Consider the following 17,892-nt stretch of genomic DNA (forward strand, 5'->3'; position numbering starts at 1 on the left):
TAGGAAATGCAAAATAGTTTGATGATACATATGGCGGTTCATCTCTAACAAGATAAGAAGCTTAGGGATAGATTTATGATGACTGGCGCAATGAAGTGGACATCACTTACTTCATTGGCAGGCCTTTACATGTATTATCTCCTCTGTATTCTTCAACAAGCGTAACTTTGATCTGCAACCCTGAGTAGGCCTCACCTTAAACAAACCTCTGGATAGGCCACACCTTATCGTCATCCTGAATTAATCATTTAAAATGCTAGGGACAGATTTATGATAGGTGTATGCCTCTTTTGCGCCACTGTGCGTCACTTTTGTGATGCAGCGGCGGTGCAAAAGATTTGCTATGAGGCGACAAAATTACAAATTGATGCATTTAGGCAGATGTGTCATGCTGTAAAAAAAACGTGCCACATGAAACCGATGCAGCAGTGATGCAAAAGATGCACCATGTTGCAAGACAGGCCTCACTTGGGGCCATATGTATCAAGCTAATTAGCATTCGCAAAGGCCGAAATTCTGCGAATTTCGGCCTTTGCGAATGCTAATTAGACAAATGGTATGTATCAAACAAGTTTGATGCAAAATAAGGAATAGCAAAATTTGCTATTCCTTATTTTGCGATTGCACTTAAGGATTTGCAAATTTTGCGATTCCTTAAATGCAATGTATCAAACAAAAAATATGCAAAAAATGCCATTAAGGATTTGCAAATTACCACCAACTTCTAGTTGGTGGTAATTTGCAAATTCTTTTCAAAAAGCTTTTTTTCCAAAAAACAAAAGGTGCCATATGACGCCCATACATGCCCTTAGGGCATGTATGTGCGCCATATGCCCCCAAATTTCTTTTTCAGGGGTGCAGCAGGGTGTTCTTGAGACACCCCTGCACCCTTGGAAAAATTCCTAATTTGCGATAAGCTAATTGCTAATCGCAAATTGCACCTTCATTCCTATGGGCCTCCTGGCCCATGGAAATGAATGGGTAATTTGCAATTAGCAATTTGCTCATCGCAAATTAGGAATGGTAAAGAATCGCTATTTAATACCGATTTTGTACATATATACCGTTTTGCATTTCCTAAATAGCGATTCCTTAAAATTCGCTATTTAGGAAATGCAAAATAGTTTGATGATACATATGGCGGTTCATCTCCAACAAGATAAGAAGCTTATGGATAGATTTATGATGACTGGCGCATCACCAGGGATGTGCCAGTCATCCTGCGCCGCTGTTCCGCCACCCATGGTGTGCTGCATTTACAATGCGGCGCACCATGGGGCAAAAACGGCACAGATGCGTGACGCATCTGTGCCGTAAAGGTGGCGCATTGCTGGAGTTGTATCGCAAGTGCGATGCAGCTGCAGCAAGGCTCAGGGGTGCCCCATCTCCACAATGCTGCGTCAAGACCTATGCCTGCTTCAAGCAGGCGCAGGGTTTTGACGCAGCTTTGTCCTATCTGATTGTAAATGCGGCACACCATGGGTGGCAGAGCAGCGGTGCACGTTAACTGGTGCATCCCTGGGGATGTGCCAGTTAACATAAATCTGCCCCTTTACATTTAAGTATGTGCAGGGGACACAGAGTCGGCGAGGCTTATCCAAGGTTAAGAAGAGATGAGTCCTGTTCACTGAAAAATTGGACATAGGCTTCACCTCCTCAGCATCGCTGGACATGGCTAAATAATAGCTGCAAAATGTTACTCTTGTTAAACAATTTTACTATTATAATCTCTGAGATTTGTCTCTTACTCTGCAACATTTCATTGTTGTTATCTTTCTTTAAAGATAAAGACAACATCAACATGAGCGACAATCAGCAATCAGTTGATTTCAACCTCATCATTGAACTCGTAATTGAAACATCAGTGGATGTTGATCCCTTGGATGATTTAAATCCTGAGGATGAAGAAGAACGTGATGAGGATGCAGATTTGTCAGAATTGTATGACATAGGATGGGAAGCTGACGTGCTTGAGCCTATGGAACTATAAACATTTATTTAAAAAATTTATAATAAATGAAAAGTAAAAATGTAAACCGTTTCATTTAAAAATAAAGACACCTTCAAAAACAGGTTATGTGTAGTGTCTTCAATAAAATATTAAAATATGCTCATAAAATTAGATCAGATTCACATATAAAACAGCACAGGTAAAATGAATATAAATTCCATTTCTTTTCTGCTATTTCTGTATTCTAAATTTGCCAAGCACTAAAAAATCTTCTATGTAAAAATGTCAAGTAGTGTGTTAAGTTTTTGATGACTGTTATTGATTTACTGTTTGGTAATAGTGGTTAATAACATTTTTTATTATATTTTACCACAGATTCAACTGCAGATCATTTCAAGATTTCAACATGCCAACCAAAGAAAGACTGAGAAAGGCTGCAAAACGTCAAAGACAGCAGGTCAATGAAAAAAAGCAGCAGTCCTCTAACAAAAAGATTTGTCAAGTCACCAAGAAAGCACCGGGTAAGAGTACAAAAACATTCATAAGAAATATCTGTAGTAAAAAAAATATTACTACAGAAAATGTTTCAGTCCAGAAAAAGAGAAGCAATTTAAACGGAAAGGAAAGGCCAATGAAAAATGTTACTGCTAGAGCAAGAGATAACTCTGTGCATGATAGTAGAAGGAAACAACAGTTTAGGGACATTCGTAAACGAATGTTCCGCAACAGGATAATTGGCAATTTGTTAAAAAATATTAAGAAAGGTCAACAGAAAGTGGTTTTTTATAAGAGAAAAAAAATAGTTGAGAATGTTATTGATCAGGCATTTGAAATTAAACGTAAGTTATTTATTTTGATAATCAATAGAATTAGGAAGCTAAACAAGGCAATTTATGATTTCAAAAGAAATAGTAGATGGAAGAGAATAGTTAATCGTAGTAATTTTTGTGAAGTTTTTTCTGGAGAATGGATGCATAGTTCAAGCTGTGAGGCATTTTTTAATGAGGAGAGTTATTTCCAGGATAATGATTTGGTGCATGCAGTTGACACCAGTGGTCGAGCTTATGAAGTGAAAGATGGTTGTCCAGTTGAAAAAGAAAAACTTGTGACAACAGAGACAGAAGAGGTGTTAGGTAATGAGTTTTTAGGAAGATGTCCTAAGGGTCCTGTGTACACCTGGAAGTGTAGTAGTATTTGCAGTGTGCGACAGGATTCCATCAATTTGCTTTGTGATTTTGTACGGTCATTTAATAAGAAAAGTTTGAAGCAGAAAATGAAGTTGTTGCAAGAATTAGACCCTTGCAGAGTGAGAGAAGTGACAGGTTTGCATGGTCATTCACTGGCTTGTCTTTCCAGGAGAGTATGCCAGAGTGTTTTTCATCATTTCAGGATGCTAGCAGTGCATCATAATAAAGTGAGGAAATTAGTTAGAATGTTGTATTATGCTAAGAGTCCAGCAATTATGCTTAAACAATTATGCGCTGCTCTTTTGCATGGTTCTGAAATAGATGTGAAGAATATATGTGAAGAAATTGAGTTTTGTTACTTTGGAAGTAAAGAGGAGAATGTTGAAATTGACCAAGAAGAAGACGGTAATGTGGAAGATAGTGTACAGGTTTCCAGTACAGATAATTTCCAGAGGGAAATTGCGACGTTTGAGGTGAAATCAAGTGAGAGGCCAAATTTCACTTGTGTGTGTTGTCGACGCACTTATTATAAGAATCAGACTAAGTTAGTGGATTTATATGCAAAAAGTGAAAGGGAAAATAATAGTGAATGTAAGGATTTCACAACATACTTGATGGTAGAAAATTGTTATGATTTGGGATTGGATCAACGTGTGTGTACTTATTGTTGTAACAAATTAAATCAAAACCAGATGCCTGCTAGAGCAGTTCATAATAATCTGGAATTGGTTGAGATTCCTTCTGAATTGAAGGATTTAAATACTTATGAATCTATTTTGATTCAAAGTATCCATCCCTTTCAGGCTATTGTAAGAATGGAGCCAAAGACAGGGAAATTGCCTCCATCAGATTTACAGAGAGGATTAAAGGGAAGAGTTGTTTATTTGCCTCTAGATTTGAAGAAAAACATTAACACAATTGGAGTAGAAAAAGTGGAAGAGGAACCTCTGGTTATCTTAGTTAATGGGGTTCCGACAAAGAATAAGAAAATATGGCAAGATTTAGTGGATGTTAGGAAAGTTAAAAAGGCAACATTGTATTTGAAAAAAAATAATAAATACTATAAGAATGTATATGTTGCAGAAGAGGAAGTAAGTGAGGAAGAGGATAGCGATTTGTGTGCTGGTCAAATTGAGAAAGTAGAACCCTGTACTAGTGAAGAAATATATGAACATTATAGTGTTCATCCTTTGCATTCCAAGGAAGTCATGGGGAATGCTATTGAGTTGTTTCAAATGAAACAAGCCAAAGGGAGTCCCATTAGTGTTTGGGAGGAAAGTTTGGAAGCTCGGTGTTTCCCACAGCTTTTTCCAACAGGTCAGGGAGGAAGATATGATGAGCGACCTCATCAAATTCCTGCTTCTGAATACCGGACTTTGCGATTGTATGCAGGAGATGCTAGGTTTCGACAATGCATTCCCTATTTGTTTCATCTCCTGTTTGAAAGCGATCTGTCTGGACTGTCATATGCAGTGAACCACATCTTGAAAAGTGGTATACACATGCAAAACATCTCGGCAAGTGACTTTATGGATAAAGTCAATGTCCAAGACAGTATTTTGGATTCTCACCTGATTAATCTCATGGCGTGTCAGCGTGGTACTAATGAGTACTGGTACCGTCGTCATGGTGATTTAAAATGTATGCTGAGGAACTTAGGAGCTCCCACATGGTTCCTCACTCTGAGCTGTGCCGAGTATGGCTGGGAAGACTTACTTGAATTTCTACGAGAGGCAAATGGAAACATCGAAAACATCGAATTCAAGACACCCGGAGAACTGTGCTCTTTGGATCCAGTCAATGTATGCAGGTACTTCAATCATAGATTTGAAGCTATGATGTCTTTCTTCATGAATAAGAAGAATCCACCTCTTGGAGAGGTGTTGGATTTCTTCTGGAGAAAGGAGTACCAAGCAAGAGGTGCTCCTCATATACATATGCTGCTGTGGATCAAGGATGCACCTAAATTTGGAACGGATCCAGAAGACTCAGTGATGAGTTTCATACAACAGTATTCTACGTGTGCTGTTCCAAACGCAAAGGAGAAGAAAAGCCTAAGAGAAAAAGTTCTACGTTTCCAAAGCCATCGATGTGGAAAGTACTGTCGTCGTAAATTCCGAAACAAGGACAAGTTCTACACCAAATGTCGTTTCGGCTTTCCACGACCGGTGATTTCTAAAGGAAGAGTAAACAGTTTGATGTCTTCGCTGCGACATAATGTGATGAAGAAATCACCTAAAAACACATACAATTTGAAGAGGAACGAAGAGTCCAAGTACATCAACGACTACAACCCGGTGATTTTGTCCATGTGGAATGCTAACATGGATATACAGTTTGTGGCTGATAACTGTATGGCTGTGGCTCGGTATGTGACATCTTACATCACCAAAAAAGAGAAGACAGAATTGAAGGATATGTGGGAGGACATTTCCCATGAAAAGAGCCTCAGTAAGAAGTTGTACAGTTTCAGTCTGAAGATGTTGTCGCATCGAGAAATCGGAGCTTACGAATGTTCTGACCGGTTGTCTTCAGCAAGTCTCTATGCCAAATCCAGGAGTATCGTTTGGGCGAGTCTTGGTCTTGCTGCAACGCGTAATCGAGTTCTGAAACCTGTGCGGGAAATTGAGTATTTGGCGGCAAAGGAGCCAAACAGTACCGACATTTTGAAGACCAACATGTTGGATACATATTATCCAAATCGAAGCAGTCACCTCGAGAATGTTTGTCTGTATGAGGTTCTTCAAAATTACATATTCAAGAGGAACATCAAAGAAGATACTGAGAAAGGAGTGTATGCTGTAATAGGAAGTGAGGGATGTCTGGTCAAGCAAAGAAAATGCCACTTGGTAAACCATCGAAAATTGAGTGGCGAATCTCCTGAAAAAAAGGAGTTTTTCTATTTAGCACTTTTGCAACTTTTCAAGCCTTGGCGTGCAGAAGAGGAACTGCTTGGAGATTTCCTCTGTTACGAAGACTCTTTCAATGCTGCCAAGGAGACCATAGAATGTCCTGCTTTTCCCAAATATGTAGAAATGTTGAATGCGGAAATTGAGCAGGAAGCAACGATTGCAGCCGAGATTGCCAGAGACAGTTCTCAGGACAGTCAGATTTCAGCTTCATTGAGTCAGGATCCACTAGGAGGACCTGTTATCGAAAATGAAGCTGCCACTGCTATGAATGAAGTGGAAAGGGCCATGGCACATGCTCAGGAGGATGCGGTTAACTTAGAAGAGTTGGAAAGACAACTCAACGTTGAGCAGAGGAAAATATATGACGAAGTTACCATGCAAATTGATCATGGATTAAGTCATGAGAAGAAAGAGTGCTCATGTACGTCGTTGAAGCCTGTCCAACTGTACGTGAGTGGAGAAGCGGGAACTGGAAAAAGTTTCCTTATTAAAGCAATTTCATGTTATTTGCAGGAAAGGACTGAGTCATCGCTGTCTTGTGTTGTCACCGCTCCAACTGGACTGGCAGCACATAACATTAAAGGGATTACTTTACATCATTTACTGATGCTGCCAGTGGAGCATGACAACAAATTACAATATCACAAGCTATCTGGAGATGCTTGTTGTGAAGTTTCAAGAATCTTGAGGAAAATGAAACTTCTTATCATTGACGAAGTAAGCATGGTTTCCAATGTCATGCTTGCCTTTGTGCATTTGAGAATGCAAGAAGTTCTCAAAACAGAGTATGATGTGTTATTTGGTGGCAAACACATCATTGTTTTCGGAGATCTTCTGCAGCTGACACCAGTGAAAGGGCAACCTGTGTTCAAAATGCTCACGCATGAAGATACCAGGAAGTGCCTAGGGAGCATTGGCAACGTCAATATATGGTTAAACTTCAATTATGCTGAACTGCATGAAAATATGCGTCAGGCGAAGGATGAAGTTTACAAGACTATTCTACAAGATGTTAGAATTGGAAAAGTGACCGAGCATGGGAAAGAAGCTTTACATGCACGATTACTGTCAAATTTATATCCAGAACAAGATGTTGTGCCTGAGAATATTTTTCAGAAAATTACTGAGAAGAAATCTGGAATATGTTTGATGCCAACTCTTGCAGAATGTGCCAAATTCAACAACAAAATGTTGCACTTAGAAAAGCAAGAGATTGTGAAACTGGAAGCTATTGACAGAGTAGAGCATATGGGATCAACAATTATTTTGTCTGAGAATTTGAAAACAAAATTGGATTCATTAGAGAAGACTATATCTAAAACTGCAGGTTTTGAAAAGACTCTGAATGTGTGCTCGAACTGCCGTATAATTTTAAGAAGGAATTTACATGTTGAAAGAGGTCTGGTAAATGGATCAATGGGTAATGTTGTTGATTTTGTAAAATACAGAAATAGAGATGGGATTGAATTTTTAAAAATTAAATTTGATGGCATTGAGGAAGTACAGCTAATTGGTCGTTGTTCTGCTAGATTTTTGCTTGTAAAAGACTTATATGTTCGCCGTAAGCAGTTTCCTGTTTGCTTGGCATATGCGGTGACAATCCATAAATCGCAAGGTTTAAGTGTAGACAGTGCATTGGTGAATATTGGCAGTTCTGTGTTCAAGGAGGGTATGGCATATGTGGCATTGTCACGAGTTAGAACTTTATCGGGATTGTACTTGATTGAGTGTGATGTCACAAACATTTGTGCGGATCTAGATTGTGTTAAGGAATACAATAGGTTAAGAAGAGAGTATGCGCCACATTTGCCTCAATATCCTTTGTTTGAGAAACGTGTGGTAGGCCGGAAACGAAGAAATGTGACCAATACTGGGGAGGTTGTAGCAAAAAGACGAAAAGTCGATGAACCTGAAATTATAAGCAGAAACAAAAAGGATTCTGTTGAAGATGTTGTTGGTTTTCAATTTGAAAACAGTTCTGGTGTCAACTGCTATGCTAATGTAGTGGTTAATGTTTTGTTTTCTCTAGAAAATGTAAAAGAAGAGATTGTGGTCAATTCTGATCAAAGATTTTGCAGTTTGTTAAATTCTGTGTTAGAGAAATGTAGCACTGATAGAACAAAAATAGAAAGTGTGTCTGAAATTCGAAATCTGTTAGACAGATGTTCAGGCCAAACACAATTCTCTCAAAATATTCAGCAAGATTGTCAGGAGTTTTTAATGTATATGCTTGATGTATTGCATGCTGAAGGTGTAGATGTAGATCACCTGTTTGGGCTTTCTTATCAATGGCAGCATGACTGCGAGAACTGTAGGGTATCAAGTACTACTAGTGTAGACTCAGAAAGATTTATATATTTAACTTTGCCAGACAGTAAATCAGTCTCTTTTAATAAACTAGTAAAAGCAGCTGATCACAACATGTCTGAAATGATGTCCACATTATTTATACGAACATATGGCCAGTATGTTATTTTAATGTTCCAACGATGTAGGCCTGATGGAACAAAATTGACAACTTTAATAAAAAATGTTGTGGCTTCACAGTTGTCAATATCAGGAAGGACTTTTGTAACTGCAGCAATTATATATCATGACGGTCCTTCAATAACATCAGGACATTACACAGCTTATTTAAAGTCTAGAAATGGCTGGTCATTCTGCAATGATTCTGTTTTAATTTTCAAAAAAAAATTGCCGTATGACCTTAAAAACTCTTACCTGGTGTTTTTAAAACCAAAATTTTAGGGAAAGAATCTCGGGATGTGCTCTGAGGAATTTCAAGAAGTTCTAATGGCTCCTACACGATTTGGCCTTGAGGATAAGTGTAGTACAGAGACATAACTTCTTACCATGACACTGGACGTCATGGAGAAATAACTGCACTTTGAATGAATTCAGAAAAACTGTTTCTTTTTATAAGCAAATTGAAGCAGCCAATCAAAACATGGAGTAGAGGGAATGTAAGTCTGCAATGCTGTCTACTGTTTTATATTGCTTTGTGATTAAAAGTGATGTAGAGAATTAAATAATTGTAGTAGTCATAGAGATAGTGTAAGTCTGCTTCATAGTAAGCAGTATCAGTGTCATAGGAAATGTAGAACATGACTGAGCAAGAAGGGGAAGATATTACTAGTCCAGGATTGTGAAAATGATCTTCAACATTTTAATTGTGAAAGTTGCGGAAATACAACATGACGGGATTGGCTTACAAGAATTCTAAGAGTTATAAATGGCTCTGACATGATTTGGCCTTGTGGAAACGTGTGGTAGAGAGCAAGAAGTCATTTATTGTATGTAACATGTTTTTCAAAACGATGGAGGTTTTCTTTCAGAAAGTGGCGGTCTGAAAGTAATAACAGCACAACAGAGTGTAAGCTGTTCATAGGACATCCTTCGACGTCATGGAAAGTAAGTTAACTTTAAGGAGTTCTGAATTCTGATTTGTTATGTTGTATGGGTTTTTTAAACACAATCATTTTGATTGTGGGTTTTTTTCCCCGCTGTTATATGATGAATACCTTCAAGTCACTGTTTTTAGTGAAATATGATACATTCCGAGAACAGCAAAAATATACCATTTAACATGTATAATTAATTCTGTACTGTTTGCATTTATGATGTACATTTAGAACTGTGTAGGAGGCATGGAGAAGGAGAGGCTTCTGTAAGTGTCAAAGTTGTTGCATACAGTGCTCATATTCTACGTAGTCTTTCATATGATAGACTACATTTCCACAATGAGATACCTAAGCAAAGGAAAAACACAGGTGATATGTAAGCATGGGCGGATCTAGCGGATCTCGCGTACGCGAATTTGCGGATTTAAGGATTCGCAATCCGCGAAGATACGCGAACTCTCGTGGATTTGCGGATTTTCCCGTTTTTTGTGTTGGCGAGCGTTCGCGCCGATTTTGGGACAATTTCACAATTGCGAACTTACTTTTCGGCACGCAACGGCCGCGACTATGTTGTTTCTACGTCTGGTTTATCTCACAGGTTCACAGCACCCTCTGTTTCACCACTGCCACCCTCTGGGACACCCATGCCACCCTCTGGTACATCCTCACTGCCACCCATTAGGTTTGTTTATCACTGTAGTTTATGGGGGGTGAAAAAAGCAAGCACACCTCCCCTACTTCAACTGCCATGAATTAATTTGGGGTTGATAAATGTGTCAGTTATTTAGAAAGTTCCAGTCTGGCTGGCACCTGCTTCCTTCCTTATCTGTAATTTGCTTTCTGTTGCAGTGAAATTTTTTTTCACAGGACCTTTATGGTCTACTTGTAGCTATTCTATGAGCCTGCTGTTTGGGTCATAGCAGGGTCATAGAATAGTTGCAAACTCTGGAGGGGCCCCTCAGGAAGCACTACAGTGAATGTTACAAATGTTAAGTTTGAACTTTTGCACCTGCTCATTGCTTTCAGTTTAGCAAAAATCGTTTTTTCTGCAATTTCGCGCGTTTTTTGGGGCGCGAATCCGTGCGAGATCGATTTCGGAAGCCGCGAATGCTTGCGAATACACTAATTTTTTTTTTGCGACGTGTATGTTCGCGTGCTTTTGTGCGTGTTCGCGAGGCGCTTGTAGCTATACGTTTGCCAAGTTACCCTAGCGGTCGTACACGGGCGCGGCCATCTTGTTTGCGTGACGTAATTCCGTTTCCGGCCGCTATGTGTAATCTCGCAAACTGTGCTGCTCGCTAGTACAATTTCACGCGTGCTCGCGAGGAAAATCTCGCGCGAACTTACCCACGCGGTCGTGAACGGGCGCGGCCATCTTGTTTCTCATTCATTGCTATGGTTCTGGGCATGCTTTCTGTATCCTCTCTGAATCTCTGCCATCCTTTGCTTGTTTGAAGTTTATTTAATCTATTTTACTTATTATCTATCCCTCTATTTTTCTAGCTGTATATTTTTGTGTTTTCTGCTACTTTTAGTTACTTTTAAACTACTTTTTTAAACTCTTTTCTTTTCTTCTTCACTATTCTATTTCTTCTTTATCATTTAACTTTATTTCTGCCCAGACCATGGTAAAGGGAGCCGGGAAGCACCCTGAGAAGGGGAAGGGTCCCGCACCCCGTGCCCGGCTCCCGTGCGGGCGTTTGAGGGGGGAGCAAGTGGTGCCACGGGAGATCTTTAGCGCGGAGGAGGTGGCCGCACTAATCTTCCACGTCCAGCGCCGCCTCCCCAAGACGATCCTGGGAGGCGGCAAGATCGCAACTGGCTATGGCATCCGGGAGCGCCGGAAGCGGTGGGAGAAGGTGTGCCGGGCCATGTATAAGCTCTCTGGGGTCCGGCGCACATATAACCAGGCCACCCACCGCTGGACCGATGTCATGGACCGGGAACAGGACTTGCTGGACACGCTCGGCGTAGAGGTCCCCGGGCTTGGTGAGTAGTAGTAGCTATTCATCACTACTCTGTTTTATCCGGCTCTGTTATTTGCAAATCTTTGTTCTTTACCAAGAGCAATAATGCTGCCGATTACATTGTAGGTAAATTATATTTCAAAATCTTCTATGCATTTCAGGTGCACTGCTCTCCTTCTCAGTAGCCTTGCTTGCTACTATGCTTATTTGTTTTGTAAATTGTGTTCATTTCATTGGCCTGAGAAATTATGTATGAGTGTAGTGTAAAGATAAGAACTGCGTAATGCTAGACACTAAGGGTCATATTTTCAATTACCGGTGCATCCCTGCAAAGTAGCAGGGATGCGGCAGTAATTGTGTGCCATGCCACCACCACCCATTGGCCCAAAACGTCACAGAAGCCTTACGCATCTGTGCCGTAAAGGCGGCGCATTGCTGGAGTTGCGTGCCAACGATGGCGCAGCTCCAGCAATGCTCTGGGGTACCCTATCTCCCCAATGCTGCATCAAGCCGTATGTCGGCTTCAAGCGCGCAGGGTTTGACTCATGCATCATTGTCTTAAAAGTGACTGATTGACATCTTGTAGATTTCCCTCAGCCACTTTTAGGATTCGTTCCTGCGCAGGTACGCCCTCCCTTGCGCCGGAACGCCCCCTGATGGCGCAGGGCTTTACAACGTGATGCATCGCCCATAATTTTTTTTTTTAATATATACGCCGCACCAACACCATGGCGAGTCTTTTGTTCTGCCGCTGCGTCACAAAAGTCACGCAACAATGGAGGAAAATGAGCCGCAAGGGACTTCTAAATCAGCCCCAACAGACTGAAGTCCAGTCCTTCCTTTAGACACATGGCTATAAGAAGAAATAGTGGTGGTGGTGGGTGGATTGATAGTTTGAGTATTCACTGATCTGCAAGCAGGATGGACTTTGTCTGTCACTTCGCGTGCTGCGGACTGCTGCCTGCAGTGCCAGGCCTAGGCAAACCTCTTTAGTAGTCTGTTTATTGAGTTACATAGGAACTTTCTAAGTCAACGGTCCGCAAATCAGGCAATACGAATAACGTAGTATACCACATGAGATAGATCCCGTGGAATAGTTGTCTATCTATTTGCTATTTCTCCAAAAAATGTTGTTATTGTTCTTTTGAAATGGTTGATTTGGTTGACAAATCTCATCCATGTTTTCTGGTCTTTCTTTCTTTCATGTTGTACATCAGCTCCCCCCAAGGGCAAGAGGACACAGGAGGAGGAGGGTGCTGTTCAGGATGCAGGCCAGGATCGGGCAGGCGAGGGCTCCTTTGCTGGCCCCAGTAAGTTTTAATTGTAATAAAGAGTACCTATTTTTTCCTAGCGTTCCTCATTCGATTTTTTCTAAATCGTCTTTGATCTTCTTGTAGACTGGATATAAATTCTTATCCTGGCTCGAATATGACTCCCTGTGGTATTACTAGATTATTCTTATTAGTCTGTCTGTGTAGCTAACTAAGATTGGACATTTGGAAATTCCATTGGACTCCCATTCTATTCAGCAATAGCTCTATGCACTGTCTCCTTACTGACTAGATAGTGTGGCAGAGTCATTTAGCTCCCGAAGTCACCGATGATTGATCCCCAATGATCTCTAGATTATCGTACGCAGGACAAGAGAGTACGGAGTCACAGCACAGTCAAGAAGTGTCAGAGGCACTCATGCTTGCAAAAATTCCAAAACCTTTAGCTCATCCACTCTAGTCTGGAGGACCAAAAACCACAGAGTCTATTTAAGTTTAAAAGCTTTATTAAAAGTAAACACATTTATTAAAATCTACTTTGTCATAAAACTATTTAACTGAAAACGGAAAAGTGCTTAGTGCTGACGATTAATTGGACACATTTCTTGTGGTCGAGCCGAGCTCTCACCTGGTTTGTACTTGATCCTGGTCGTGTTCTTAGGAGTCAAGCTTCTGTCTGTTAGGAGAAAAAGTGGTGCGTGTTAAAAATAAAAAGCAAGCATTCATCAGTTGTGCATAAAAGTGCAGCAAGACAACAGCCTTCCCTGGAAAAAGGGACATTTTTACTTTAGAGTAGACAGTCACAAATTATTACATTGTATTCTGTTTTTTTAACATTTCTCCTAGACCAAATATTATATAGTAGTGAGTGGTGTATTCTAACATTCTTAAATGTACTTTGTAGGTGTAACATCTGGTGACGGGGCCAGCGCGGAGGTGGCGGTGTTGGGCGAGGACTCGGAGGACTCTGGGGAGGAGGCGGTGCAAGAGCCGGCGGACGGTCCTGTGGGGGTTCGCACGGTGGTGGCGGGAACAGGTAAGCTATATATTCCTTACTTATTGAGATTGAAGACTGCATAGTGTGCTTTCTGCATGGGTGTATCACAAATCAACCAGGTAGTAGCCTCCTCGAAATGTACTTCGACTTAGCTGTGAAGTTTTTGGTGAGAAGAATCCCAATAAGTTCTTAGACGAACGTGATGGATGGGATGAACGAAAAGCGAAAGAAGGGTGTAAGTAAGTGGGACGTGAAATTGTATGATGGCTGGCAAAGAAGAACGATATGTGTTTGCTTGGCCCCCGAGGTGGCTGGGAAGGAAAGAATATGGTATGGTGCATGGCTGGGTCAATGATGAAGCAAGGATGGGTGGAAGGACATCAGCCTGGGTGGGTGAAACAGAAACTGTATGTGTGCGTATACTTTGAATGAATGGATGCCTGGAGCATGGTATTCTCTGACTCTTAGATAGCACATGTGTATCTAGAGAGAGTAGATGGTCGCTGGATGAACTAAGTGTTACCTTGAAGAGCATGTACCACCGCACCCGCACGTCCGTTCCAGTGTAGGGAAGGCAAGGAAAAGAAATTGTAAATGTGTCCAATACTACCATGAATAGTAGCAGTACTTTGTATTGCAACTGCAAGCACAGCATATATCTGGTTATTACGGTGGACACTCCGTACCTCTCTTAATAACTTTAGTTTAGTTGTAGTGCGTCATTCATGTGTGGGTGTATCACTGTTCACTCAATATTAAGCAAAGCACCTAAAGTCATCCCATATGTCATCAAATACGTCCCATGTGAAGTGATAGATAATCAAATTATTTAGCTTCTTCATTTTCCTTTTCTAGTACTCATTTGCACTGTAGGGTGAAAGGTAAATTAATTAAGCAGTAGCCCTTGTAACAGAGTATTCTCAGTGCCACCCGTAATAGAAAAGTAATAGCTTCACCACCCGCATGTACTGGACGGGTACAGTAACGCATGTCTGTCTCACTCATCATGGTGTGCAACTGTTTTTCTCGGGTGCAAGTTCACTGTGCTGCCATTCTGCCGGCTTGCATAAGATAACGTACCAATTTTCCTAAACAAGAGAGAAGAAGAAGAATAAGACTGGTGTACTGTCATAGTCGACTGTAATAGAAGTCCATAGTGGTCGTAGAATTTGTTCATTAAACTACCACTAATGTTAGAGCAAGGATGCAGAAGTGGGAGGTTACATAGATACTGTCCTCAATAGTTATGTACTGTGCTTTCAATTTGCTACTTGTACTGTGACCCAACTTTCGGCTCAATCACTTTGTGTTATTAATGCTAAGGAGCATTGGTTACAGACTATGTCTTTCTTTCTTCATATAGTTGCTCCTTCCAAATCAACATCACGGAGGGAGCAGGCTCGAATGGCCCGGCAACGGAGGCTGGATGCCACTGTCGCCGAATATCGGCGGCTGGTGGCCCTGGAGGAGGAGGAGGACACGCAGTCGACCGGTGCAACAACAACATCCTCGACTGGGGCCGCTGCATCCTCCTCCGTGACCCCACGGGACGCCAGCATGCGCAGTGCTCCAGCGGGACCGAGCCGGGCTAACAAAGCCAACCGCCACCGCCAAGCAACAGAAAGACCAGCTGCCCCCCACAGGAGCTGCAAGGCACGCCAACGCCGCCTAGAAGTCCGAATGTCCTACCTGGAGCAGGAGGTCCAGAACTATAAGAACTTGGTGGAGGGCCTCCGCTTCGAGCTTGCCACCCTCCGCAAGGAGTATGATGCCCATGCCGCAAAATGCACCAGCACCCTCCAGTAGTGGAGTGTCCCTTGCCCTTTTTTTATAGACTTTTGGGGGGTGGGATTTGGGAGTTGGGATCGTTTTGGGACTTTTCAAAGACAATCGTTGGGGTTAGGGTGGGTCTTGAGGGAGATTATTTTGTTAGGGCTACATAAATATACATTTTTAAACTTTATCTGACCATACCTGTTTTTTACTGCTTTTCAGTCTGGTGGGTGGGGGACGGGGGTGTAACAGTAAGTTTGTTTTCCTGAACAGTCGTAGGACTTTAGTAGTACTACCGTCAATCTCTCGTCTAGTCCTAAATAATACTCCATTATACTACCTCCCACCAAACGCTTATCTTACCTGTAATTTGTGTTAGAAATTAGGGCTAGGCCCAGGGCTGGCTCCACGTGAAATGGGGATTAACGTTGGCAATCCTGGGCGGGTGAAATTTCCTCATTGCGGTGGTACTAGTGGTGTGACACAGTGGCAGTTGCATGCCTATGGAAAAAAAGAAAACGAAACCTGGTTTGTCCTTACTGTAGCATTACAACGGTTACGGTACGATCGAGAATATAGCAGGTGACAGTACACTAGAACAGTGCCATAATGTAGCCTAACAAATGGTAAAGTATTTGCTTGCAAGTATAACTAGTACTTGCGTTGAATTTATTTGACATTGGCTCCTACTACTAGAAGATATAGTACTGAAGCTGGGTAAGTCTAGAAGATATCCTCGTATTCCTTCACCAGCCTGTTGCTATGACCTTATCCTCCCCAGCAAGTGTGTGGAATTATTGATGTCATTTTAGTCAGACATCAAGCAAAACAACACAGCCCGGGGGAAGAGGGTTAGGGTTTGGAAAATGGATGGGAATGGGGGTTTCTTTTTGGGTAGGTTTTGTTGAGAGAAGAAAAAAAAAGCACAGCATGGACAAACAATAATTGAAGATAAAGAGAATCTTTGGGTACAAACTAAAGCTAAGCACATGCAGTCACACTCATAGAATAAAACAATGGATACTGTATGTGTATTGCGTATGTTGTTGGAGTTGTCCTGTTGAATTTGGTAAGTAAGTTGCATGCAGCAAACAATTCCTCTTATTGGCGGCACTCCTCCATTCCAGCTGACGCTTCGTCCATCAATGTTGGTGACCACTGACAGAAGACACCCTGTCCACTGCCTGCCTGGCGGATGTTGACTGAAACCCGGCCTGTAATTATTGCACGGAAAACAGGAAGTGCTATTACAATACCACTGATCAATAAATAAAAGGTATGTACGCTGTGTGGTGCAAAAAGTGACACTTTGATTTCCCTAATAGACAGTACAATATTTTTGAAATTGCGTGCTCTGTCTGAGTCACCTTTTTAAGGATAAATAAGTATGGCCAAAATATTATAGCGGATCTTTCCCCTCAAGGTAGGTGTACTGTAAACTGTGTTTTAGAACAAAATTTGACCTTCCCAGCAATGCTCCCACCAAGACCCTTACTAAAGCCAGTCGCAAAAATGTAGAAGACCCCCAATCAGATCTCCAAAAACGATGCCTAGCAGAAAAATGGTGACAAAACGTACTTTAAAAGTAACAGTAGGCCCAAATACAGACCGTGGATTGTATTCAAACCACTTGCAAGCAAGCAAAAGTATCCATAGCCAGCATCGCTCCAACAGTGCTCTAAAACCCCAGAACTGCGTTGCAATAGAACCCCCCGAAACACATGCACTCCTGCTGCTAGGGCGAACCCTAACGAACCCTAACTTACAAAAAGTGCCAAAACTGGTGTTTCCTTATGGATTTTGTCCAAAACACTTCTATCCGGTATTAGACCTTCCCAGGAATGCCCCAGGCAAGACCCGCCAACCCACCCGCAAAAAACCACCCGACAACACCCCCAAACAGCGAAAAAGCTAAATCTCATACTTACAATATCTCTCGGCCTTCGGTCCAAACGCGGCGCTGTGCAGCTAGGTCATCATCATCAATCATCATAACTCCTGTTTTCCACCACGGATTTCCTGAAAAGCAAATGCAATCAAGATTAGATTGTCGCAGCAGTGCTTCGACAGAGACCCCGGCCGCAACCCACCCACGAACAGCAGGAAGCCCCCCAAAACGCTACATTGAGCAAGATGTCAGAAGAAATAGCAAAAAAAAGGCTGTTCCTTAAGGATTTTGTCCAAAACACTTCTATCCGGTATTAGACCTTCCCAGGAATGCCCCAGGCAAGACCCGCCAACCCACCCGCAAAAAACCACCCGACAACACCCCCAAACAGCGAAAAAGCTAAATCTCATACTTACAATATCTCCCGGCCTTCGGTCCAAACGCGGCGCTGTGCAGCTAGGTCATCATCAATCATCATAACTCCTGTTTTCCACCACGGATTTCCTGAAAAGCAAATGCAATCAAGATTAGACTGTCGCAGCAGT

Source organism: Lissotriton helveticus, chromosome 1_1 (genome assembly GCF_964261635.1).
Source record: "Lissotriton helveticus chromosome 1_1, aLisHel1.1, whole genome shotgun sequence".
NCBI lineage: Eukaryota > Metazoa > Chordata > Amphibia > Caudata > Salamandridae > Lissotriton > Lissotriton helveticus.